Source organism: Pezoporus occidentalis, unplaced genomic scaffold, assembly GCF_034315485.1.
Source record: "Pezoporus occidentalis ecotype Australia unplaced genomic scaffold, CSIRO_AGI_Poc_V1 ctg60, whole genome shotgun sequence".
Classification (NCBI taxonomy): Eukaryota; Metazoa; Chordata; class Aves; order Psittaciformes; family Psittacidae; genus Pezoporus; species Pezoporus occidentalis.
Genome location: NW_026915944.1, coordinates 1,972,581 through 2,000,000, shown reverse-complemented (window position 1 = coordinate 2,000,000; position 27,420 = coordinate 1,972,581). Strand labels below are relative to the sequence as shown.

The 27,420-nt window shown below is 38.8% G+C and overlaps 1 protein-coding gene and 1 long non-coding RNA gene across 36 annotated transcripts in view; one reads left to right on the top strand and one right to left on the bottom strand.

The window, feature by feature from the left end:
• The window catches only part of RBFOX1 (RNA binding fox-1 homolog 1), a 1,275,045-nt gene extending 1,272,922 nt beyond the window's left edge, over positions 1-2,123 (top strand). For all 35 annotated transcript variants that reach the window (XM_062639409.1, XM_062639410.1, XM_062639411.1 and 32 more), the window contains one exon: positions 1-2,123. This exon is cut by the window's left edge. The gene's annotated coding sequence lies outside the window, so the exon portion shown is untranslated.
• Positions 1-27,420, bottom strand: part of LOC134174456 (uncharacterized) — a 131,753-nt gene that overhangs the window by 8,125 nt on the left and 96,208 nt on the right. The window lies entirely within an intron of this gene.

Sequence of the window (27,420 nt, the reverse complement as noted above, 5' to 3'; positions counted from 1 at the left end):
TTTATTTTAGTTTATGCGAGGGAGGGTGGGAGGAAATTGGGGACGCAGGAATGGGGTTTGGCTAAAATATTAATTAACGAAGCAAAAAGGGGCCCCACTGCACCAACTATCATATATCACCTGTCTTAAATTATTCACTGTTTGTTCAAAGCCAAAGGTTATGTTCTTAGTAGGGGTGCTTCTTTTGACACTTGTACATAAAAATCAGATTCAAAGCTGTCCAAAGGCACCCTTTTAAAGCATTCCACCAGGCAGTATTCAGCTATTTAACCATAATAACTAGTTATTTAGGCAAAAACTGCTAGTTAGACCATTAACAAGCATTCTTTTTATATTTCTTCCAGTAAAATAAATTATTGATATCATTGCTGACTTTTATATTATGGGAGGGAAAAACAATAATAAAAGGTGATAAAAGCACTGTTTCTATTTTTTTCTTTTTTTTCCAAAAAAAGAAAGTAATAAAAACTTAAATTCTTTGTACCAGTAAAAAAAAAAAATGTATAAAATTTACATCCGTGCAGTGGAGTTGTTAAGTTCTAGAAATACACAGCCTATGATGCTTTAGATTTAGCCTAGTAGACCAACTGTTAGAGACAGACGTATCATTTTTATGGAATTATATGATAATCATATTCAGATTTATATAAGCATTTTACAAGTATTGCAATCATTGAGTAGAGATAATCATGGTATTTTCATCAGCTTGGTACTTTTTGAAACATGACTGTGTCGTGTAAACAATCTGCAATTTTTCAAGGCATGACAACTCGCCCCTATTTAATTTTCAAACCAAGGCCATTTTGCTAAATATTGGGCCCAAGACAACTTTTCAACTGGGACAAAAGAGGGACCTTCGTGGGACTGAGCACCGCCTGGAGAAGGCTGCTTGCCTGTTCTCAGGAGGTGCAGCCCAGCAGATGCCCGGGTGGCGGGTTCAAGCATAGTTGAAAAATTGCAGTTTGTCTGTGCATATGTTTGGACTCTTTCCATGTTGTCCTGTTTACAAGTTAACCTAAGTTGGGGTGTTTGTCACGGGTCTTCTTGGTTTTGTATTTAAATAAATAAAGCAGAAAACTGTCTTGCTACAGTTTGCTGCAGATAGTTATATCCTCATGTGTAACGTGCGTGCCTACCGGCAAGCACCTTAGTAAATTATCAACTCACCGCTGTGAACCTGCCAACTTGCTATAACAACTCTGCTTTAAAAGAAGTGTTTGTGATCAGGCTTTCTCTTTGTCATCGTATGTGCATGCAGTATGATCAGTTGAACAATAACCATCAATAAAGTTTCACAAGATTTGAAAACAAAGTTTCTGTAGCATTTATATCTAAGAATGAAAAATAAATTATCTTTAAAACTGAAACAGAGAGAGAAAGAGACTATATTAATCAATGAGAAATGGGGCAGTAACATATATTTATACTGGTGAGGGAATGAACTGAAATTTATTAAGAGTTCAATCCCTACATTTATGATATAAAATATACAAAACAAGCCTCCTATTAAAAAAAGAAAAGGTATATTTCATTTAAACACCTCGATAAAAGCAACTTGAAAAATGTTTACCAAATGTTAGGCTTCCAATTCAAAGTGTGGACGATACATCTTTTTTTTGGAATTGCACACACAAAATGTCTAACATGGGGAATAACAGAATTTATTTGCAATTTTATTTTTCATGAGATAGCTTTACAACTCCCACTCTCCAAATGATTATATGGCGTTTTAGTATATTAAAATAATCTTGAAAGGTTGAGGGTGCAGCCCATATTAGAAAATATTTTGTTTATAAAGCTCCTACAGTACTCCTAGTAGTCATTTTAAAATGTATGTCTGAAATAGTTATGTAAGAAAAGCATTTGAAATTTTTTTACAATATATATTGGGAATGTTTTCACTTATATAAATAACTACTGATAATATGACTTATGAAAAAAATTATTACTACCATATGTGGAATATAGTGACTTCTAAACAGATTTAAAAAACACCCTACAAACCCAGAAAATATGTATATCTGTCTTTAGAAATTAGTGTTTATATCACAACCGTGATTTGTGAATAAAGAAAAATGGTTTGTAATATCAAAATAAAAGCTTAGTCTGAAAAGGTAAAAATACGTTGGTGTTCAAAGTCATTTTGCTTTTCTTTTTACTGTGTTGGTTGAAGAGCTGTCGACAGCTGCACCATCTGTACTGCACACGATATGCTTACAGACCGATTGACTATTGACAAGGTTCACAGCAATTTTGACTGCCTGGAGGTGGTGTGTGGGAGCCTGGCTGGGCAGAGCAGCCTGAGGTGGTTAGTGCCTGCCCTGTGTGCCAGCTTTCCTGCCAAGGAAGAGGGGATGCTCTGTGTGTGTGTCTGTGTGTGTGTGTGTATTGGAGGGAGCAATAATCTCATCAGCAGGCCCAAGCTTGGCTGCTGCTGCTTTTCAGCCAGAGGCCAGAGCGATGAGATTCAGCACAGGACTGAGTTAAAGTTTTGCTTCCTGAGAAAAGCAAGGTTAATCTAGTACCAGATGTACTTTTAAGGCAAAACCTCATGGCATGTGAGGGAGAATTGGGTTTTGTTCATAGGAAATAAAAAAGGCATCTTCCAAACTGACTGCATGTATACCCAATATTCATCAAAGAGGATCTCAAAAATCCCAGAGGGAAGAAATGTGCCTGTAGCTGCTCTGCCAAGTGCTGATCTGGGAGCACTGTTACCGGGGCGGGCCAGTTACTAGTAAGTATGTGCGTGCTGCTCTCAGCTGGGCCTGCACTGCTTCTCTCCAGTGGTGGATAGATGGGAGTTAGCCTTCCGTCTAGCTGTCTTTTTCATGGACAGCTTCTATTTCTGTGCACCTTCAAGTACAGGGGAGGAAGGAAAGATAACTCTTCTAATAGGCTCCTTCTTGTCACTTCCAGGTTTGTCATCCAAGCTATGGACTTGTAGGTCTAGACTTACCCATCAGTCCAGCAGATTATGATGAGGCTGATAAGTTTAATGTGCCATTAATCACGTCACTTGCATGTCAACAGAATTATGTCACTGTTCTACCTGCGTTCCTTTTATATTGTCATTTAGCACAGGAAGAGAAGACATTAAGTAAGGGATTAAATATTGCACGTTTTGCAGTTTAGCAGCTAGTTTTACCCTAAAAGGTACTTGGATCCTTCTGGGAAGGTAAAGAGAAGAAACTGTGATGTTTGCTAGGCATGGTAGGGAGGTATCATGTTATTCTTCCTTTATATCTTTACATGAAATACAAGCGCTAAATGTACCAGTGTACTTTCCTCCACACCATAAATGAGATATATTAACAGAGGTTTCTTCGGTGGCTGGATGAAGTGACCAGGGTAGTAATACTGAGTAACACTTGGGCTGCAGGAAGGTGAGAAGCATGTGAACAGATAAATACAAGTGGGATGGACACACAGAACTGAAGCACCACATAATTTCCACATGGTTAGATTCGTCTGTCTTATGTCTGGTATCATTATTTATGATTTAGTGCAGTTGTGCTTCCTTTCTTGACTAAGTAACTAAGAGATGCTAAATGGATAAAAACTTTGTATTTATTGAACAATTGGCCACAGAATAAGCAAAGCATCATGTAACCAAAAGAGAAAAAGGAAAATACAGTAAGATTTTTGGGGTATTTTTTTTCCAATTATTTAAAGTTCTAATACAGCTTAAATTGTCTAGCAAAGATTAGATTGAATTTTTTCAGGAAGTCTTAGAACCGTCCCTTTATACCACGTCCTGTACTACTCTGTCCTTGATAATCTTTAAGGCATTGAGTTTGTTTATTAGCATCCTATTTGAATAAAATGTAAAGATTTTAATTAGAATTTTATTTCCTTTAACTTTCTGGGAACTTTATGTTCAGTTTGAATTGCTGTTGTGCCACATTGTTGTTTCTTACCTCAAGTGAATTTCGCAAGTTTGACATGTTCTTATTGCCACATTTTTTCAGTTTTACAGTACAGATGCATGAGGGAAAAAAGGCTGTGCAAATGATTTCCTCTCTAAAGTAGAGCTGAAATATCATCTTGTAGGTGGAGCAGAGATAAGAAAAAAGAAGAGAAAAAAAAAAAGAAAAAGCAACCTTGTTTCAGTGGGAAGGGAAGATTGGAGTGGGAGGTGAGATCAGAAGGGAGACAATGACTTGGGGAGGTCTTTGAAGAATTTAGGAAAGTGTCACTAAAAGCAGTCATCTTACCAGTCTTATGAAAGTTCATCATAATGCTTCATTTATCCCTAAAGGGCATATGCGTCACCTCTCACTAGAGCACAAGCTTTATGCCAAGTCTTACCAGACTGGAACTTAAGTCCTTACAACAACGTAACCTGATTCATACAGCAATAGAGATGTTTGCTTTTTGTCTGAAAGCAAAATTGTTCTCTGGCAACATTTATGCCTTTCCAGCACTTCCCTAGTGCTCTGCATACCGGTAATTGTCTCGCAGCACTTCACAGAAAGCACAATGGACAGAGACTAGGATCAGAAAAACATCTAGGTAGTATATGCCAATATATCATCAGCTTGAATTTTTCTCTTAATGAGGTAAGACTGAGATTGGCACATGGAGGAAAAAGATTAAAAGTACTTCTAGATCCAAGAGCTAGTACTTGTTTTCATGGAAAAGAAGGCTTTTATTTCATGCTGGTTTGTATTGTAGTATGTGAGTACATTTTTTGTATCTACAGGAAGGATAAATGCAATGGTGGTTCAGTTGACACAGTGATGTGACTTCCTGAGCATTTCACCGTTGCCTTTAGTTGACTAGGACACAACCCCTGCTATGTAGCAAACCAGTGAGACTTGTGGGTTACCCATTTGCAAAGAACAGATACTTTGAATTATATCTATGAAGGTACCGGGAAACATTAGTGTCAGTTTAGGTGCCCAGTCAGGCAGTATTCAGGGCCAGGAGCTCCTGCTCAGCTGTTGTTTAGGTCTTTATAGTAGATGCTGTCAAACTTTTCAGATTCCTACTAAATGTACTAAACAGGGCACACAAGGTAGGCAGTTTTGGTGTATGTGGTTTGCAGTACCCAGTTAGGTAGGGGTCCTAAGATTAAGAGTTATGGGTGAAAGTGGAAGTAGGGGTAATTGCATTGCCCACTGAAACCATGTTCAAAGCACTCACAAATAACTGTGGGAGATGATAGTTCAAAAAATCTTCTCTTGGCTCAACTCTAGCACAGGAATGTTTTTTTTCTATATGTAGCTGCCATTTATAGATTGGGTCAGGTCATTCCCAGTTCTGTTACAGACCTCCCATTTTATTTAAATAATTAGTCATTAAGAGCACTTACTGAGTTGGTTATCTGTAGTGTGTTGGTTGAACTCTGCCCTGGATTCCAGTCCCTGTTCACATCAGTCAGAGTGAAAAACACATTCCTCCATGACACCATTGGTTGCTTTACAGGGACTGGATGACAGTGAAGTGTCCCTTCACTTTCCCATGAGACAGGTTGTCTTGTAGATCCCTGATTCCAAAAGAGATTTACAGCTGAAAAATCCAAACTGGAAAAAACCTCATTGTGTTTAGGGTACTTTACAGCACTCCATACTGCTTCTCCACCCTGCTTTTGGCTGGGTTTAATTTGCTTTCCGTTAGCTGTGATTTACCCATGCACTGCTTGGGCAGCCTGCACTCCTGACCAATTTATTGATTCTATTCTTTAGCAAAAGGCCTTAAGCCAGGAGTTCAGGACATAGAAAAACTGTTAAATAAAACATAAGTGAATGCAAAAATAATCATTTAATGGACTTTATGAAAGGACAGTAAACCGAACAGTTCAGTCTAGTGGATGATGTATAACAACTAAACAAATATGACAACTAATTAAGGATTAGGTTCTGCATTTTAGATGACAGGACTTATAAAATGAACAGTTAGGTTATGTTGAGGGGAAAAAAAGCTGCATTTTGCAAATGTCAGGCAGACAGCTCAGTAAGCAGAAAAGCTCAGTTATCCAATTAAAATAAATGTGCAGTCTTCTCAATATAAAGAGCTAAAGCATCCTTATGTTGAGGAGTTAAGATCCTGAAATATAAGTAGAGCAAAAAAGTGCTATAAAGATTAATGTAATCTATCAAGATTAACATTTTGCATGCTGGCAGAGGCATATAATAATGTGTTTCAATTCCTGAAATTGGAAACATTAGGCTAAGATCAGTACCAATTTAAACCACAGGTAATCCCAAATATTGAATTGAATTCATTATTTACAACCATGATGGGCTAATAAAGTTGCCCTAATGATTTCTATGGGAAATAGATACCTACAGTAGGTGCTATCCTATTTCCCATAATCCTCTCTGACACTTCATGTGAAATGTAATAACAAGTTGCATAAATGTAATTTAGGGAAAACTCTTCCACTAAAAATATTTCCTGATTTATTCAGGAGTTTGAGTCCTATTCTAAGGAAGATTATGAATGCTTTGAACATTGTTGTGTGCATGGTTGTCATGACAGAGGCCAAAGAGTTTCAAGACCCCCAATGGGGGACACAACCTCATTTTTGTTGTTGCTTTCTAGCAAAAGGAAGTTATTGCATAACAATGGAAAGGGAGAGGTAGGAAGAGATCACAATAACTACTGAACTAGAAACTGTGTTGCACTTCCATTGTAGGAAAGAAAAGTCCACTCTAGACATCCATGATAACTGCCAGCAGAGCACTTCTTTGTTTTAAATGAAAGGTTTGGAGACCTGCCCTTTGGTCTAGGTCTCCAAAATAAGAGTTTCTAAGGCTGACAACTTATAACCACACATAAATTTTCTACAAGGATATTCACTTCAAGGCATTTGCAACTGAATTAATGTGAAAGATACAGATTTTCTGGTGGTTTATAAAGCAGAAACCAGAACATTATTACTAGGAGGGAGGTTTTACCAGGGGTATTAAAACGGATTCAAGTTCGTGAGGTCCCTGGTTTACAGAAAAATATCTGTCAAATGTTGAAAAGAGTCGTGAGAATCTTAGCTCTGCAGTGCTTGAGAAAGTATGGAAGATCATGGCTGTAACACCCCCACCTCTGGTTTTGCCACCCACAGAATTGGCACCCTTCTTGTGAAGTGAGCAGTTGCACTTGCAACTCTTGAGTATCTATCTCTGAGTCCTCACCTTTATTCTTCTAGAAGTTGTTTCACATCTTCTTGGACACAACTTTTGATGTTCACCCAGAAAGGCAATGATCCAACTTTTTATTGTTTGAGAAGAGTGATGGCCTGGGGACAGACATTGTTTATTTACAAGATTCAGCTGATAAACTGTATAACTGAGGTCTCGTCACAGACTTGAAAGATATGGAGTCCCATTGCTCCCCAGTTACAAAGTAAAGCTTTTTTCAGGAAAAATGGTAAGCAAGAAGCAAAAATAAAATTTAACTGGGAAGCTGAAAAGCAGCTTTTATTGGCAAGTTCTCATATACTGAGAAGAGAGAGAGAAATATGCATTTTGCTGAAGTTAGTAAATTCTGCTGGAGAGATAAGCAATTCCTATTGGGATGTCTCTAGACATGATAGATGTCTTTTTTTAAATTTTTTTTAACATGACCCACTATTAGGCTGTGCTATAAAGATTGGACATTTCCCCCTATATTTAGACAACTTTGTCCCGTTTCCTACAATAAGGATATCTATATCCCTAGGTGTGCAAGGACGTAATTTGTGTACTAAGATGAAGAGGAAAGCAGTCATCAATATAGTATGCTGTACCACCATTCATCCACTCTGAATGCAGTCTGAATCCACTCTGAAATCTCTTACTTTTGGAAAATGGGAAGTGTCAATATAAATATGATAAGCAGAGCAACATGGCCTACTTTTTGATAATATTTTATAGCTTTATTCTCAGTAGGTTGAAGGAGAAGTCAGTAGAGAAATCTTTTTGCCCAGTGCTAAAATAAGGGAGATACATGTGAATTTGTGCTCTCATTCAGTTGTCCATCTTTTTGTCATTTAGTCAGCCTGATCCTGGCACCACTGTGCAGAATTTTATACCTGTGTTAAGCCCATCATAGGATTTGGGACAGGAAAATACAGTGTCATTGTTGGAACACTCTAAGAAGCAAATCCCCAGTAAAATTATTATAAGACAACTGGAAATTTGTGAAAGTGAAAATCAAGTATCTTCCCCTTGCTGAATATCAGAAGGAATTAAATACCATCAGATATCATGGTTAGCATTGCTCTGCCTAAATACAGTGGGAGATCTTCATAATATTTCTATCACACAATAATCTTCAGATAGGATTATACAAAGCTCCCCAAATTGGTTGCTGTATTTTAATGTGAATCTTCAGGTGTTTTCAAGTTGTTTTGTACAAAGCACACTCAGGATTTTAAGAGACTGAAGTCACCTAAGGAGTTACGGTCCAATTTTAGGAGACATATTTGCCTAGACCTTTGACGAATAATAGTTTTTAGTTCTTTTTTCTGCACTTTTTCCACAAATCTGAAAGTTCTTCGCCATTCTAATTTAATTCTTGAACTTAAATTTCATTCTGCTCATAATTAAAAGAGACAACATGGAACAGGTCTTTTTTTGTTTACAAATTAGATGAAAGAGAAATGAAGACCTTAACTTGATCATTATGAGAGCATTTCATATGAACTGTATTTTATGAAGATTTGGTAGACTGCTAGAATATTTTTACATAAATATATTCACTTAAATGTGATGATTTAAAAATCTGAATAGTATTTTCTAGTGTAATAGCCACAGTTAGTTAGTAGAAGCATCTGTTAATAAATATATTTTGCTTGAAATTTTCTAAACCTTACATGTTGCATCTTTTTATAGTTTTGTGAAGAACAACCATTTCATTGCACATAAGAGTGACTAAATTCTACATCACACAAAAAATTGCCGATTATTTTTAGAGTGTGTGGTTTCTGTCCCTTGTTAAAATCAGAAAGGACACAATTACCTCTTTTGTCAACTAGCTTTAGCAGCTTACTGCTCTTTTTCTCTGCCATGCACCAAAAATCTGTGATGCTGAGCCTTACTGGGGCTTTTTGCATGAGTATCGCCTGCCTCTGTATCAATATTGTAAAAGAATACATGCATACTAACTTTGCTGGTTTTATGCCAAAACTCACTTCCCTTTGCTCTTCTTCAGTGGACAAGAAGCTGTACTACAAAAGGTAGATGATATACTGTGTTGTTACCCAGGTAATCTGGATCACATTCTTTGTACTCATTGCCAGAATTAGATTTAAAGAGAGAAAAAAGGAAGAAAAAGAGAAAAATTTGTTGGTGGTAATGCATGTTTGCAGAGGGAACTTAACAGTGAGGAAGATGGTTTGCTGAGTGAGCAGGCCCTAGGAATTTTAAATAAGGCTGCGAAAAGGAATAGTCATGAGATCTCTGGTGCTTGTGATCATTCTGCAGAAAACCAGACAGCACTGGAAGAGAAACTTTTCTGTTATCTTTTCTGTAAGCACAAACATGCAACAATATCGATAGTGTATTTTAACCACAGAAGAGACAATGGCTTAATTTTGATTTTGTGTGTGTGTGTTTATTTGCAGGGCTTAGCCCAGAGCATATAATTTTCTAAAGCAACTTGCTTTCTGTAGACTCAGGAATGGATGTCTAGAAGCAAATTGACACATTTTTCAAAATTAGAGGTAAATTTTTTTACTAGGAAGCTAGAATTCCAGGATTTTAGAATGAGCCAAGTAAAAGGCTGGTTTGGGTCAGCTGTGTGTACTTTTCAAGTGTCATATTCTAGTATTATTTTGGTCCTTGACATTTGCCTTTCATTGACCTAAGGAGCCATCAAACTAACACTTTGCAGCTTCATTGCTAAAAAGAAGAGTTTTGAAGTCACTGAAAGTATTTATTATTTGGTTGAAAACTCCACCAAAGCAGAAGAATCAACAGCTCTTCTCCTTTCCACCCCTCCTCCTCCTTCTTCTTCTCACCTTTCTAGGCACTTGACAGGAAAGGAATCAGTTATTATGGCAAATGGGCTTTGGGAAGCTGCAGATTAGTACCAATTAAACTCACCCTAGAATTGCTCCAGCCTTTCCCTGGGTTACGTGGGGGACATGAACCAGACTAGGATGGAAATGAAGCCTCTGGCTGATGGATCATTGCTTAAGAAGAACAGTAATGAACACAATCAAATAATAAATACATAATATAAACCACACAAACACAACCATCTCATGATCAAGACATCACCATGTGGTGCCTGAGATAGGAATGCCAAGCTATGTTGTGCGATACAGATGAGTGGCACCACTTGCTTAGCCATGTAGTGCGTAGGCATGGGCTGCATGGGCTTAATACCTGTAGGGGCTTCAGCACAACCTGACGCCTTTGTCTTTTCTGGATGTAAGGCCACAGTCACAACTGCTGAACCATGAAGAGAGTCCTGGCAATTCTTCACAAGCTGTGCCGGTAAATTAGTAAGGCATAGTCCAGCCCAAAGTGTTTATAGCTATTCCTCTCCTATCACTGATGCCAGTCTTTGATTAGACCTTCTGTGCAATGGGGAATGGAGAGTGACTCACTCTCTTCTCCCAAAGATCTACATACAGAACTGAAAAAAGCCTCAAGATGGGCCATGCAGATGGGAAGAGTCCCTTTGGGCACAATTTTAACTAACTTCAATAGCTAGCTTTCAAGAGAGACCTGGGGAAAGGGAACAGATGTGCAAAGGAGCAGCCCTGAACACACTTGTGGAGACATTCTACCCACAGTCTCTTGACCAGTGCTGAAGAGCAAAGCTATTTTACATGCTAATGGAGACCACACTGTAGCCACCTCCTTTTCCAAAGGGAAATTCATCTGGGCTGTGAAAAGCATAAAGGCACTTGTATTTCACTAGCCATGTGGCAAACCTAGTCAGTTGGGTTTTACAGCCTTTGTTCTTAGCCCCTGACTGATATACAGCACTGTGACAGGCATAAGTTTTTTCCTTATTCAGCATGAAATTAACTTGACATGTTCAAAGAAGCAAAGCTATCAAGCCAGGATCATAATCAGAGTTAGCTTCTTCAGGGGAATCTTCACAGTCTAACACTAAAATGTAATCTGTACATGCAATGACTCCCATGAGCACCTCTGGCACTGTAGTAGTCATTCCACACATGCTCAAGAGCAGATACGCTCTGACTGCCCTTGCAAAGGGGTGAAATAAGGAATGAGTATTTGTCATGCCGTCGCCCTGCCTTCCCACAGTAGCCCCAAAGTCGTCACAAGCCCAAATGCATTGTTTTAAATATGCTTATAATGAGTAAATGCATCCTTAGCCATTTGGATCTGGTATTTTAAATGTTTAAGTGCCTTTTGGGAAGCTTTTAGTCTGAAACATTGCTGTTAAGACACTGAAATATTAGTAAATCTTGCAAACGACTCAAGTTCTAATGTTCCTCATTTCTGCGGTGCTGCATGCTGTGCTAATGACCCGGTGACTGGATTTTCTGCTTTTGAAAGCAGAGCTATATGCTATAAAACTTTCATCTAAGTTGAGCTGCCTCTCTCTAATGAATTTTTTATTTGTTTACTTGTTGTTTCAGTAGAATTTAAAAGTGGCAATTAAAAGAAACCAACCAACCAAACCCTCACCCCCTCATAAGGAACTTCCCTTAATTCAAGGTCTAATACAATGATGAGGAAAACATTATGCTATGTCCAGTAGAGTGAAAATAAGTAAAGGAAGATGCATAAATATGCTTGATATTTTACACGTGAAGAAATGCATCTTGCATGTGGTGATGGTGTATGTTCACACCAGACAACACAGATACATTTGCCACACAGTTGGGCTCATGCGTGCCTGTGCATAGGCACAGTGCACTGTCCGTTTGTCAGGAATTCCTGACGTCTTTTGAACTCTGGCCCAGCTTACTCTCCATTTACAATGTAGTTTGCTTAACATAGGGTGCAAGACCTCTCGGGTTTGACCTGTGCCAAGTGAGGGAGGCCAAAATGGCACATTCAGCAGATCTACAGTGGTTTTAAGCTGAACCTGAGCAACCCATCCTACCCTCTGTGCCCAGCTTCCCCTCGGCAGGAGTTCCCTGAGCCTTGAAAAAGAGGCCAGGAATGAAAAATCAGAAGTAAACAGGGAGAGGAGGAGAGCCCTTAAATGAAATGTACAGCAAGCCAAGGCAGGTGATGCCTGGGGACATGGATGTCTTTCCTGGCATGGGGAGGGGGAGCATGGGTGCCAAATTGCATCCCACATGGCAGCTGACAGTGCAGAATGTCTCTCCTCTGCCTTCCTTCAGGAAAAGCTGTGGGACCCTGCAGGACCAGAGGCATGGGTAAAATGCACTACTGTTCGTATCACCAAGGTCAATGCTTTGTCTGTTTTGGTGGAGCTCACATGATGGTGCACCTGGCACTGCCACCTGCCATTGCCATTGCCTGTGCTGCATTCATCCTTGGCACAATCACCCACTTGTCCCAGGGTTTGCTTCACTCAGGAGTAGAAGAAAATGCTCTGTGTACAGAAATTAAACCCCATAGCACTTCTGCTAAAAAACAGAGACCAATATTTACATCATGTTTATTTACAGGAGACTTGATCAAAGCAACGTTGTTATAAAAATATATGGTTGAAATATGGGTATTTTTGCCTTGTTTCTGAGCCAAATGTACAGATAAAAATTGATCAGCTTACGAGATAGGTAGCTGATAAAAGTTCCTCATGATTGCCCACCCCTTCACTCTCAAATCAGCTGTTATTTCAGTCCTCCAGTAAAAGTAGGGGGCCCAGGCAATGTCTTTACACAGGCAACAGCCAAACTCACTGTGCTCATCGCCTGGGGTGTCAGTGGGATGTGATTCTTAATCTCCACTTTTAAGCACTTTGGGATGTCTTGTGCCAGTCAGCCCTTGGCTGGCACAAGCACCACAAGGAACCTCAGCTGTGTGGGACATGCTGGAGAAATGACCCTTCTCCACTGGTTAATGAGACAGGACACAGCAAACTTATCCCTGCATGTGAAGCAGAAAAGGAGAGAAGAGACATTTAATGATTTGGCTGTGGGAAAAGGGCAGAGAAATGTCCGCACAACCACTCACCCCATAGAAGAGGTGACTTTCTTGTCTCCATCCTGTCACTGCCAGAGATCCACAGCTCAACCTCAACACAATGGTACTGATATTCGTGCGGAGTGGGATGCTGCAATGCAAGGAATGAAATGAGCTGTGGAAGAGTGCTGGGAAGGGCAGGAGATTTTGCAGAGGTGTGGAGAGAGGCGCTGTGGACCAGCACTTCAAGGCATCTTCCTGCGAAGCTCAGCTGGCCACAAAGTGTCACCGAAACCTCACATCCTCCCCATCTTTTTATTTTGAAGCTACTCTTAGTTCCAAAACTTCATATTAAAGCTCAAAAAGCAGACAGAACAGTGTGTTTTGAGAGCTGTAGGTCTTTATTATGGCAAAATCATCACATCTAAAATCCAATTCAGTCCTTGCTATGAATAAGTATAATGAAGAATTTAATGATATTTCCACTAAAATTAGTCAGAAGGCAAACTTTAAAAAATGACACAGATCATTAACTGGGAATATTTCTCAGAAGAGATTTGTTATATTAAAAAGGCACTGAAATTACTACCGTTAATCAACTGTATTGTATTAAAAACTCTGTATAGATTAATTAAGTACTTTAAATATGAAAAATTAAAAAAAGAGGCTATAGGGGAATCACAGGCTTGAATCTGGGTCTCCTAACATGTTGCTTTCCCTGTACTTCTTAAGCACCTAATTTAGTAAGAATTCAGATTGAACAATTCTTCTTGTCTGGTCTAAGCTGGTTATAATACCCTGATTCGTAAGTTACAAAATTCCTGGCTATGAAAGAGGCACTGCTTTTCATTCATTTGCCTCAAATACAGATACTGGGCTCTTCTCCCCACCCCACATTGGGTTGAATTTAGTCAGTAAGGGCCAAGGACAGTCAGCAAAATACATTTTACACAGTTTCTGTGACATTTAGCTGTGATTCTTTGCTCATAGGACCTGGTATATCTAGGAAATCTCCCACTTTAACAAACCTGGATTTGTTTGGCCATTGACTTCAGATAAGTACAGCTCAGTATACCTAATAGTTGTCATTTCCAATGAGGGCGATTTAGCCTCAGCACTGCTGGCTCCCTTGGCTACAGGCCAATTTAAAACAATCCCAGTTAAAAGTACCAACTCTTTTTTTTTAACCAATACTGTCAAACAGGTATGCTACAGATTAGCTTTCTTCTTGGAGGAGACATGGAGCAGCTTCTCTGTCATCTGGGCTGAGACAGTCTTGCACAATATTAGAAAGCAAGGCTATGCTGTTGATGGAGAAGCAGCAGGATTAGGCCTGCAGTAACTGCATCAACACAGCCAACAGCTCCAGGAGTACATATTCCTCTCCTATGCCAACCTACCTTAATGGCATTTACAGTATACAAAATATTAAAATATCAATGTTAACTCTTGCAGATAAATGTCCTTTGCTATTATAGCACAGGAAAAGCAAACTTGTATTTGCCTGCTTGAATGTCACTATGTTTTCCCAAGCTTTTGCAAATCCACTTACACCAGCAACATTTCAAGATCTAAAAAAGTAACAGAGGTTCTTCTGCCGTCTACAACACTTACACTATAAAGAAGGGTCAACAAAGCTGTCCTCTCCCTACCTCGGAAATAAAAGGTAAAAATGTCTTTTCCTGCAGAAAGGCCTACAACAAAATTTATAAATTAAGAAACTTTAATTCTTGCCATCCTGCACACGCACAAATCATGGCCCAGCCTCCTAAATAGAGCGAGGTCTTGCTAACAGAAATTGTACCTCTTGGGCCTTTGAAGAAATACCACCTGTATGCTGTTTCCAAGCCCATGTGCACTACAAAAGAAATTTTCCCCAGAGAAACTATGGTTCAGTAACTGCTATTGAAAAGACAGCCCAGAAATAGAACATTTCACTGCTTTAAACTAAACATTCAACCTTCGGAGCTGGGAGGCTTAGATTTATTTTGGTTTTTAAACAGGCTTAGCAATAACAAAATAAAAAAAATAATTCCTGTGTGGTTTGTCTGGCTCAGTCATAGGTATTATCATACACTCCTGTCCCCCACTTCCTTATTTCAATTGTGTGGTCCTTTAAATGATGCTGGGTAATACAGCACTGTATATCAGAAGCAGGTCACCAGCTGATTTTCTGCAGCTGCCTTATAGAAAAGTATATTCCTTTAAACTCAAAAGCTCTTCAGCCAAGTCCTCAGTACTTAAGGAGCTCTTGTGTATATATGCTTTGTTATAGTGTGTCTCACATTTTGGGCATGCTCTTTAGTTATATGGTAAAAACATTGACATATTCATGTAAAATGCAATAACCAAAAATGTTTGTAGTCACAGACTATCACTCAGGCAGAATGAGCTGCCTTTATTTTTTTTTTCTTTTGTTTTGTTTTATTTTTACAGTGACAGTAAATCAGAGAATTCCTTTACCTATCCAGCTGAATGGATACACTTGTAATGATATAAATTGAAACACCTGGACACTGTCTTTTAGTGGAATTGGGCTTATGCTACATGCAAAGGAGGTTTATTTCCCAATTATTTTAAAATAGTAAAATAAGCATTTTTCAAGCAGTCTTGTATTTTCTCTTTTTTCCTGGTGCTTGTTTTGAAGTTTTTCCTCCCATAACAGGGGACATTCTGCTATTGGCCAGGCAGTAAGATAAAACCTGAAAGTAGCTACACCCATTTCCAACTGCTAGGTGCTTTTCAGGGTGGATCCCCTAAAGAAGCAAAGCTGCTTCTGAGGACCAGGGCCTTAAGGGGAGGGTTTACTGGGGCAGCAGTGTTTCTGCTCCTGTGAGCAGTGCAGTGGCTGTAAGGCCATTTCTCAGGCCTGAGGAAACTGTTGGACTCAGGATGCTTTTTTCTTTTTTGGGAGAAAAACATTAGTGCTGTACCTAAGAAAACAAACACATGGGTGAGTGCTGCTTAGTGCAAACAGCCCTGTGTTTGTTTTGCTTTTCAACAGTTGTAGGGGCAAGTTAAAAAAATCTGGGGAGTGAGAGAGCATCTGGGTGGGGTCTGGAGGTGACCCACGTCATGCTGCTTCAAAGGGGACACCTGGTGTTGGTGCAGCGGCACTTTCAGAAGAGTGGGTATCATGAAATATGACAGATTTGTCTGGAGAAAGAGGGAAAAGGGTTGTGAGACAGGGAACAGGAAGGCTATGGGCTGAGGAAAGTTAATCTAGGTGAGAAATAAAGAAGGTGTTTAGCTGGGGATTGTTGGGTTTTAAGCAATTTACTCAACACTACTGGTGTGTAAGGCTTATATAAATTAGAAGATAAATGCAAACAGTGTTTGTGAATTTCCAAGAATACTTGGAAAAAGGGCATATGAGACTGTAGATATACCTTTAGGACTTAAAAATAGGTGGTCTGTTTATACATTGTTAGCTGCCAGTAAAGCACAATGCTGCAGCATACCCCTCAAAAGCAGAGATGAGGAGCACAGGGCACAAAGCAAACTCTTAGCCAGGATATAAGTAGGATTTGAAGGGTATGCGGTATCTGTGCCTCATGCAGCTCTGCTGTACACTGTGCCCAGACATGAGACCCTGTCAGAAGATGCCTACTTGGATCAGCTGCAATGAAGAAGTTTTATTGTTTGTGCTGGTCCTTGCCTAGCAGTACAGCAGAGCTGCCAATGCTAGACAGGCAACTAGCACTTAACCCAGCTCTTAATATCTGGCTCTTGCAATATGCTTGTTATTAAAATAGTGCTATACCCAAGTAGTTTTAGTCACTTAATAGCTCACATTTCCATGTTAGGAATTGAATGTGCTACTTTGGCTCAAGAGCCCACATAAACTGGAGCATGTCACTTAACTGGCTTTTTGTGCTTTCACGGGGAGGTACCAATTAAGCAGGCTCTACTTCACTAAAGTTGTTTAAGAGGGCAGTGAGGTCAAAGCCAAAAAGCTATGAACTCAGAGGGAGAAGGGGGCACTAAAGAAGGTCAGCTGTGTCCCTGTATTAGGAGAAAAGTTCCTAATTTGTGAAGCACAGTCCTACAGCCACCAACAGAGGTGCAAGCTTGCAAAGAAAATACCCATAGAGGAGCTGCTGCCCTCAGAAGAAAGAGGAGCACATGTGTGCATGTGCATACCTGCACCCCAATGGATTGAAAGGCTTGAAAATTCCCTCCAAACTGCCAGTCTGCTTGCTCTGTCTGTATTTGAGTGGATCTTAATCTCCTTTCTAATTCAGTAGTAGCAGCTGGGGTTTGTCCTTTAATGTTTGTGTCTTTCAGTTTATACCTAGTCACAATTACTGAAAGTAATGCTAACAACAGAAGTAGAAAGGATGTCTATATTATATTAGACATTTTCTACAGAAACGTTAGACTACAGTCTAAGCAATCTGGCCATAAGTGTGCTCCAGAAGAGGCTCATTCTCTGCTGGTCTTCACTAATCCTGGCCTCTCTTTCTCTGTTAATGGAAGGTGATCATCACTTATAGGCAACAGATACAGGAAGAATGGATGGGAAACATGATGAAATCAACACAAATATATACTTTCTGTGTAAGCCATCACAGTGTAAGTAAGTGCTTCATATTCAGATAGGCCTATCAACACAGCATGAAAATAAGCTTTTAAGTTACTGTGCCTCCAGAATGATTTGGGAACAGACTGTATGATCATCAGGCAGTGTGTCTTCACAGTTCTTCATACAGCGTTTAGGAGGAAAAATAATAGACAATCTCTGAGTTGCTGTGATTTTCAATTGTCTGAAGTGATGCAATACTTCAGGAACTAGTATTTCTTAATGAAGTTTTGCGGTTTCATCGCACGTGTTTTGTTTGAACAGAAGGAGTATCTGCACAGATACTGAAATAGAGTGTAGAAAAACTGCAAAATTTATGCTGCTTCTGTGTTTAAGAGTGTCTGCATTTGAGGGTTTATGTCCACCTCTTGTTCCAGAAATGTTTGTGGGGTGAATTTTAAGTACTTTATCATGTGTAGGATTTTTAAATGTACAGGAGCTAGGTTAGGACCACTGTGCTCTTAAAACTGTTGTTGTGAGCCTGGTGCTTTCAGAAAGCATGTGTACCTACACAGATTTAATTCCAAGATGTATTGGCTGAACATGCTGCACTTGTGCTGCCTAATTCTTATACATCCCCCAAATTAGGCTTACTCTGCAGAAACTGGGAGTTTGCATATTGGAATCAGAGCTTTTGCAAACAGGAAATTAGCTCCTGTGATCACAGAAGCAGTTACCTTTTATTTTCTTTCTTTTGCGTAAGATGTCAGTGATAACTTCAAACATAAATAATGTTGAAAAATACAATCACTTCTAGCCAAAAAAGGCTTCAGTTTTGTGTAAGGAAGCTTAATTGGTGACCATTAACTTTAATCAAATGTAGAGGGAACTTACCCAACCAGAGTGAATATTCAGCAATACAGCACTTCAACAGCAGTTTGCATTAGTGGTAAACAACCATCATGATGTTCTTGCTTGTTATATTACAGCTTAAGTGTTCTGTGATGCAGAACTGTTAGTTCTGCTTGTATATAGCTATTGCTTCAAAGTGAGCGAACTACTGGGAAGAATGACTTTTTAAAGCTTAACTTTGGAGCCCCACAGCAGAAGGCCAGGTTCCCCACACTGGAATGGAAGTCCAGCACTCTCAGTTTGGCAGTAAGACTTTATCCTACCCTTCCCTAAAAATGTGCATGCATCAAATCTGCTTCCTCTCTCCCGGCCTTTTTTTTTTATATATATATATATATATATATATATATATATAGGACAAAAATAGGAAGTTGGATGACACAAAAAACCATTAATTCACTTCATTGTGTTAATATTGGAGCATAAGCTGTAAAACTGAGCAGGTCAGTACTGCTGACTTCTTGACAGTCAGGCATTAACACAACATACATGCAGTTCTGTTAATGTTCTTCAACTTTTCTCTCTCGCATAAGAAAGTTGTATTTGCATTTCTGTGTATTTTGCCACTTTCTAATAGCACTATAAAAAGGGGCTGGAGACTGCATTGCCATATAGGGTAGGCACTGGAACAAAAGTACAGCTTTAAAGATCATAATTGTATTGACCTTTCTTCTCCTTTTCTGCTCAATTCACACTGTGATCAATCAACAGCTGCTGTGGGAACCCTGGGTCAATATAATTTAAACTGGTTAGTATGTCAGAATGATGCCACTTCAAATACTGAAGCACTGAAACCTTGCTGTATAAATAAAAAAAAAATAATAAAAGTAGTAGAAACTAATTGGAGAAAGGTAAAGACAGGCGTTTTTATTTGAAACATTTCTTTTACAACATTTCTGAGCTGACAACTCTGGATTTATGCTGATATAATTATTCTTATAAAACCAGAAACAGACAACCCTGGGAGAAATGCTTCCCTAATCTCAAGCAGATTGTAGGAGCAAATCCCAAAGACAGCATGAGCATGTGGGAAACTAGCTTTGTCTCTCCCTTAGCAGGTTACTCTGAAGTGCTCTGGTTCATTAACCTAGAAGTAATCCAGTTGCACTCCAAATTTCAGGCTTAGAAAGTAACATGTGTTTCTTATAAACCTCCTCACCTGACCAAGGTTTTGTTTACCCCTTAAGAAAAATGTGTGTTATGTTAGTGATGAGCATCAACCTGTAGGTGTTAAGAGGCATTCAGACTGCTGCTTACCGATCTGGGGAAGCCTCCTGTTCATGGTAGTTTTCCAAAGCATTTATTTTTCTTTTTTTTCTTTTTGTAAACAAAAAAAAATTTAGCTTGCAGAGTTAATGGAAAACATGAACCATCTGTGAATGTTACTTGCAGCTCATTTGCTTCATTGGCAAATATTAAATGGAGTTGTAAAGATCCACTGGAATCATGGAAATGTATTTTAACTTTAAAATCAAAGTGCAATTAGAACATTTCATTGCATAATTGTTTGGCAGACTAAGATAGTAAGCAGAAGATACCCAGCTTTCTGATTTATTGGTCACAGGTTGTTTCTTTAGAACTGCAGAAGCTGGGATACATTTTTGTATTTATATTTTTAAATGATCTACACAATTATGGAAAGACAGTGCACACACATCTTGAGATTTATTTTGTATAAGTGTTTTTTACATTTCCAACCTGTTATCTCCATTATCATTTTTTTACTAATCCAGCATAAACTGAAACTTGCATGATTTAGGGTTGGGGGCACAGACAGCAGTATGTGCTTCATGCTTTACCTTTGTGTATGTCCTTCTCTCTAGTATATAGCATATTTGGGTTTAATTATTATTCAGAGGTAACAAAAAATGGTTAATCACCAGCATGACCTAGAGTGTTTCATAAGTAAACACAATGTTGCAACAGATAGATACATACTCAGTGGCAAAACATACCAGTTCATGCCATCTTTGGAACTAAAAGGTTTAAAAAAAAAAAAATTGATCTAGTGTTCAAATTCCTAAACCAAGGTTTTTTCATATATATGTAAAATACAGACACAGTGTTATGATTGCAATTTGTTTGCCAAAAGAACATTACAAATGGTCTCTGCTTTGCTGTTTCATATGAAACAATGAGGAATTTTGATAGGTAAGAGCTGGCCAGTGATGCACAAGACTCCTTGTGCTTTTAATTTGTGTATAGAGTTCTCAGAGTAAGACTATATTTACTGTCTCTTCAGCTGAACACTAGGAGCTCAGCCTTGGAAAGGAAATAACAAGTAGTTGAAATTACTGCTCAGTAGTTTTTAGCATAAAAGCTTTTCAGAGACTTTTTTGCTCAGTGTTTGTATAGGGTCCTATTTGTGACTAGGTTCCCAGGTGCTTTGTAATGCAAATAATTATTTTTTTTTTTTTAAATGCACACTGTGAGCTCCAGTCTAGCTTCAGGAATAAATATTTAAGTACCTCTAATATTGAACATTTGCTGAATGCCTTAGCATTCCTGTTGTAATTGTTTAGTTTGTTTATTTGTAGAATAATGTTAGTCCTGGGGAGGCGAGGGGGAAAAAGTGTGTTGCCGAGATCTACTGGAGTTTAAAGTCCTCAATACTTTTCTGGATGGGGAGAACAAGGATAAGTACAGCAGGTGATTTTGGCTCGAAGGTGAAATTATTGTATTGTTCCTTATGAGAGCAGAGGTATACTTCCAATCAGCATTAAGCTGAATTACTTCTCAGGGAGCCCTGTTGCTCTGTGGAAGATGTGCATTGCCGCGCTCTGTTTGAGTTGTATGGTACCTGGGCGTTGCAAATCACCGAGGAAGTAGCAGAGCAAATCTTGTAGCTTTTAGCACTACAGGTGGTGCAGAAGGTGTGCCTGGAAGCACATGAGGATAATGCTAAGCCCCAGACATTTCCATGACAGTTGATTCAAAATCCAGGTGTTTGCTCTTGCTCCTGCAGCAGGCAGGGTGCTCCAGCTGCACAATACCACTGGTGCTGGGGTTACTACTGTTAACCAGGGAAAGAATAATTGTTTTAATAAATGCTTTAAAACCAAATGGACATTGAGCTCAAAAAGGATCTGTGATTGCTGCTGTTGTTCCTTGTAATCTGAGTGTGATGGAATTCAGTCTGGTTTAGTCATGAACAGCAGTTTTCGTCTCATAGAAGTTTTGGACACGTTGGAGCTGTTCCCAGCACATTGTTCTTCAGTTGTTGAAAAGCTATGCAAATACAATGAAACCAGATACCAAGGTAGCTGCAATGGCTGCCTTAACCAGATTCTTCTCTATCCCATACAATGTGGATGTTGTCTTATTACTTTATTTGGATCAGAAAGCTGGGTTCATTTAACCATTTATCTTTAGACTGCTGTTGCATTTGCCTAGCTCCCTTTGACATGTTGGCAGCCAACATAAAAGCATTGCAGCTGCTGGCACTGTGTATAAAGAAATGATCATATTTTGAGGCTTTTAAATGTACTGATGAAATGGTCATCACTCTGCTAACTAGCCTTCCGATTTTCCCAGTTGTGGAAATGATGGGGTTTAACCATAACATCTTTGACAGCAGTGCCTTAAGACAGGGAGAACTTGTCAGGACTAAGTGGTTTTGACCAGATTTTCAGCTATTATCTGCTAGCAATTGTAAAAGTAAGCACTTCATCTTACCCTTAATCATTGTGACCATTGCATGTATTTGGCTTTGGGAGTAATAGTTCTACTGAAGGCAGCATCAGCAGATAGCTTTGTTTGGTGTAGTTTTTACAAGAGATGAGCCAGGTGGTGGTGAAAAGGCAGAGGCTTGAAAGCATAGTATCTGGTCAGGATCTGGGGGTAAGGATGTGAACCAGGTGGTACCTGAAGTCCAGGAAGTAACTTAGGAGGACAAGGTCTGGCTGACAGTTGAAGCTGGAGGCTTTTGTTATAATCCTCTGTTTATACCCTGGTGCTGGGGGAGGGAGCCAGGGAGGGATAGTCCATGTGGTGTCTTCAGTGACTTCTGTGACATGAACTCATCCTGAATTTGGACAACACTGAGTGTGGATCTGCCAATGAAGATGAGCAGACAAGGAGTTCTGAAGTAGACCTACCTTTCTGGTTTTGAGTCAAGGCCTCTGCCACACCAAAGTGAGTTGAGACATTTGGGAGCTGAGGCAAAGGGATTGCTTTGTGTGTTCTGGGCCTTTTCTCTGAATTAATGTGCTACATGGTTCAGTGTGCAGAGGCTGACTGTGCTTTTCTCACCACCACTAAATACATGGATCAAACAAAACATTTTTCTAAAGGTAAAGCGAGCTACAAAAGAATCTCAGCAAGAATCATGCAAATGAATCTGCCTTCTCAATGCAATTTCCCTGCAAACACCAACACGGTGTAGGTCTTTGTAATGTGATAAATCAGCTGAAGCAGCAGGAATCTAACTGAAAGAATAGCAACTTTTTTTGAGCACCTCCGGAGGTTAATTGATGAAAGGATTTTGAGTTGATAAACACAACAGGAAGATTTGGATGTTTTCTCTCAGACAAAAACCTGTATATTCTGTGCTGCAAGATATTTATTTAAGGAGAACTGTAAGCATGAACATTTAAGATTATAATTTCTTTTCCTTCTCAAAAAAAAAAAAAAAGGCAAACCAAAACTTTTCTCATTTCTGTATAAAGTATCCTTCTATCACCGCGACACCCCAGATAATTTTAGATCTCTTCAGGGGTTTAGTACTTAGATGCATGTACATGCTAATACACAGACTAAATGGATCAGGAAGATGACCTCCAAGCTGTGAATCCCCATGGATGGGAAATAAACAAAAAGGAATGGACTAAGGCAGCTTTGCAATATTGGCACATGGTGATGATAAACAGTCAACACTGGCACAACACTCGCTCAATTTTCAGCTGTGTTAGTCTTGCTGCTACCATTGGGAAAACTAATAACATAACATACGAAACTATTGTTCAGTTTCATTAAGAAGAAATCTGATAAGATGGGGAAAATTGAATTAGCCAATCTCAATAGAGTTACCACTTGTTGGAGTGAAAGCAGTATTATCTCTAATAGAATATGTCCCAGATAGTTTTGGCTGGTCCACACAGCCATGGAGTACAGATTTTGTGTGCAGATGCTGGCACAGCCATGCAGCACGCTAATATAAGCATTAGTGGGTCAGCACTTTCCATCTCCAGCACTAGCTCCATAGCCAAGGCTGGCAGTGGTACTTGTTAGATCAATATAATGAATTGATTTCTCTTGGCAAAGCAGCAAAGGGCTTCTTTCCAGTGAGGTTGACCTGCCACTGCTGAGCGTCTGTCAGGTAAAGCGTCCTCTGAAATTTTGCAGTCTGAATCCCATATACTAGCCATCGCTGTAGCTACTTTGCTAGTGCGTGTAATTACTTATTTAAAAAATCAATTTTAGACTCATAAAGCTGAAAAAGTCTTTTGTGCCCAGGCCTCTTGATGTATGGGCTGATGTTGGTTTTACTGTGACTTTGAGTCTCCTGCCAAAGCCTCAGCAGAGCACTACTGTCCATCACTCCATGTTTTCTATAATGGCCCTAGCTTGAGCTTGCAAGCCTTAAATGCTTGTGCCTCTTAACAGTGACTCGGGATTATTATATCTAAAATAACCAGCACTTGATCATTTTATGTTAGAAAACTAAGTCATTATGAGCTACAATAAAATTAATAGCTATGTTAATATATAGTTTACTTACTCCAGGTAAGATCAATATATTTTATGTGTAATAGAAGCACCCACATATGATATTTAGCAACAAAGGGTTATTTAAAAAGGTTATTCTGAATTACAATTTGTAGGGGATTACCTAGTTAGCATTAAACCCCTTTGAAGTCTCAGTATTGGAATGTCCCTAATTCAGTTTAGATTCCTTATTTCTTCTATACATTAAGGCTATTTAATTTGAGAATTACAAATGCTTATTTTTACACCTTTATTCTTCTAGAATTTATTTTCCAGAGCTGTACTTTTTTTTTACTTTTTTCTTTTTTTACTTTTTTTATTTTTAATACACTTCTGTCGGGCTTTTTCAAACATTGTTGCTATAGAGAGGGCTTGGTTTTTCTTAGCCGTCTGGGACCTCTAAAGAGCTGCACTGGCTCTCTGCTACTTGTTGCACTTTCTAAAATACCTCTTACATCATCTCATTTGTGCAGAAGTGGTGCATTCTAACTGTTCAGGTTTAAATAATATGTTACCAGATTTAAAAGCCTACTGTCCTGAGATGATCAGAGTGAACTACTTCATTTTTAGTATGTGAAGAAATGAAACATTTTGTAATGGAAACTTAAATCTCCTGCCTGTGAAATGAAATGACCTTGTATGGTACAAGATTTACATTTAAGCCAATGGGCACTAAAACCTGCTATATACAACTTTGTATTTCCAGCTAGCTGTAGCTCCATTTTGTGAAATCAAAATGGAAATTGTACTCTGAATGTTTTTATTCTAGCAGATATAAATATGGTGATATAAATAAAACTATTAGATATCAAAGATGGAGAAAAAGATATTTTAAGAGTAATATGCTGGAGAGAGTGAGAATATGTGGTGACTGTCAGAGAGAAAAGGTTCTTGAGCCACTGTTGGTATGTTCCTGAAATGGGAAGCAATAACAGGTGGCTGGAGACTAGTGGAAGTTTAATATGAGTCTGAAAACCCAAATTAAAAAACAGCTGGAAAGGTGTTCTAAGTGGGCTGCTCTCAGGGCAATCTGTGGACCTCACAGCAGCTGTAGTAGTCTGTTACAGCATCATGTATGCAAAGACTTCTATTTGCCTTTCTTTTTCCTAACAATGATATATATTGTTTCCTTTGGCTAAAAAGTCATGTAGAAGTTCACTTTCTTGTTCTATTTCAGTGGGTCAGAAATGCAGCAGGCCTGTTCCCTGTTTCAGTTATACCAGTGAATCTGTCACTGTGTCTCCCGGAAGGGAAACAAGGGAAAGAGAATTTCAGCCCATCTGTTCTGTCCAAAATTAGGAATTACAGAGGAGTGTGAGCACAAAAAACAACACCAAAACCTAAAACCCTGCAATCCCATAAACCCTACCCACGCTTGAATTGAATCTAGTTTTCCTATCACTGCTAAAACCACTTCAAATTATGCTGTACCTTTTTACAACTTAATTTTAATTGGAAACAAACTGCTATGTGAACTGAATAGATCACATTAGATGTAGATAATAGGAATTAAAAAAAAATGTGTGAGACTCAGCTTGGAGTTGAAGCTCAGATGTCTAGACATCTCACAATTACCAAAATTCATTCTTATTGGTGAGACAGTAGCTTGTGTTAAATTCTAAGCTAGAAAGACTTAAAGGGGAAGGCAGGATAAAGAGAGAGGCTGTGCTGTGCACACAGCCGTGCTGTTTACAACATTCTGTTCCACAGGTCACAGTTCATATCTAGTTGTCTAAAGCTGATGCAATTCAATAGAGTGAAATTATTCCAGCAGTTGTGGCTATTCTGCTTCATTATTCTTCTTCAGTAAAGCAGGTATGTTAGGGTTCAAAACTTCTGAACTGTGTCCTCAGTACTCTGAACTCAATTTCCTAGCAACTTGCACAGTAAAAATAGGACCAAAAAAGTGCATTTACTAAGGGAAAGTTGTACCACAGTTTCCCTCCAATCTTTTTTCACAAAAAAAAAAACAGAAGCGTGCTATGAAGTGACAAGCTCTTTGATTGAAATTCAGAGGGTTCCCCCATGGTCTGCTTCTAGTACCAGTAATTAGAAAAGAGCAACTGAAGTTACAGGAGTGTTCAATGAAGTGATTCTGGAGAGAGCTACAAATGCCAGTCCCCAAGGGTGCAATTACAGCATTCTAGTGAAGGGACCTGTAGGAAAGGCAGATATGCAAACATTACACCCCAGACTTTAAAAGATGCATGAAAGATCACACAGATACTTACAAAACTGGTCTTTTCATTCTGCTACATGTGATACTCCTCAGCTTATTTTCACAAAACAAGTAAACAAAAATCCTCTTATAAAGTCTGACTTCCCTCTCTACTCCTTCTTATCTTCTTTTTCTGCTTCCTACTGCAACTATCACGCATTTTAGAAACCGCTGTTGCACAGATTTATAATCCATAATGCCCAGAGAGAGCATGTGATGCAAGGTACATGGGCCATATCATAAATAATTTGAGCAAGTAGAGCTTAATTTTTCTTAGAAATTGAGCACCATCCCCCAGATCTCTCTGGAACAACATAATTGTCCCTATTCCAGTCCTTATTGCCCAACCTTCCTATTTGATTCTGTACTTAACATTTAAGTAACATGAACTGTCAAAAGATGATTTTTCTTTTTGGAGACTCCTTGTCTTGCAGTTTCTAGGAATACAAGGGTCTATGTAGTTACACATCAGAAATAACATGTGCTTTCTTATGCAAAATGAGACTTTGCAAAGTGGGCGCTACAGCCCACCTTGATCAGGCTCAGAAAGTCTTTGATAGTAAGGTGAGAGGCAAGTTAGGTCAGTACTTTCAAATAGTGGGGTTTTTTTTTGTGACTTGATGAAAACACTGCTACAAAAATCATAGCTACTTATTTTCAGGACATAAACAATTTCTCAATTTTCTCATAAGGATTAAATATACTCAGTGAAAACATAAGGATTTCACTGATGTTCTTCTCCTTCAAAAACCTGGTTTCAATTAAATTAAGGGGACATCTACATATTGACTGGAGCAGCAGCTAGAATCTAAAATATTATATATTTATATACCAACCAGCAATTAATTCCAGATAGTAATACCTGCCATTAGCACTCAATTAATGGTCAGGGTGATTTTCTGACTGCTGTATTTTCAAGGGATATCACAATCCTGTCCCTAATGCATTCATACAGTGGTTAAGACAAATCAAATCTGCTTTTAATTTAAAGTATTGTACACGTTATTTGAACAGCTTAATTAACTTATCTGGCTTTTAAGCAGTACTTGGAAACA